The following is a 540-nucleotide window of genomic DNA, read 5'->3' on the forward strand; positions in this document are numbered from 1 at the left end:
GCAGTAATAGGCCTTGGGTTACTGCTGGTAATCCTGCCTTCCCCTTGTAGGGTTAGAGGAGGTCAGAACATGTGGCCTCCTTGCCATTTTAGCAGTCTTGTTTCATTTTTCTACAAGTGGATATCCAGTTTTGCCAGCACCATTTGTTAAAGAGGCTGTCTCTTCCCCATTTAATGGGTTTTGGACCTTTGTTAAAGATCAGTTGTCCATAGATGGATGGGTCTATATCTGGACTTTGATTCTGTTCCATTGGTCTATCTGTCTATCATTGTACCAATGTTTTAACTACTGTTGCTGTATAGTAGTTCTTAACATCTGAGAGTGTGACCTTGGAGAGAACAATCGTGGGAGAAAGAAGGGCTGCTTATACACAGGGAGACAGCTCAGGGGGAAGGAGTGTATGGAGGGATGGACACTGGGAAGAGGTAACTATGGGAAGGAAGTGGGAAGGAAGCTGTTGCATTGTGGTAAACTGTGGTCAATGACATGAGACAAAGTATATGTGAACTGCTGTATGGAAAGTGAATTTGCTCTGTAAAT

Source organism: Orycteropus afer, unplaced genomic scaffold (assembly GCF_000298275.1).
Source record: "Orycteropus afer afer isolate SDZICR_OR568_19922 unplaced genomic scaffold, OryAfe1.0 scaffold00341, whole genome shotgun sequence".
In the NCBI taxonomy this organism is placed as follows: Eukaryota; Metazoa; Chordata; class Mammalia; order Tubulidentata; family Orycteropodidae; genus Orycteropus; species Orycteropus afer.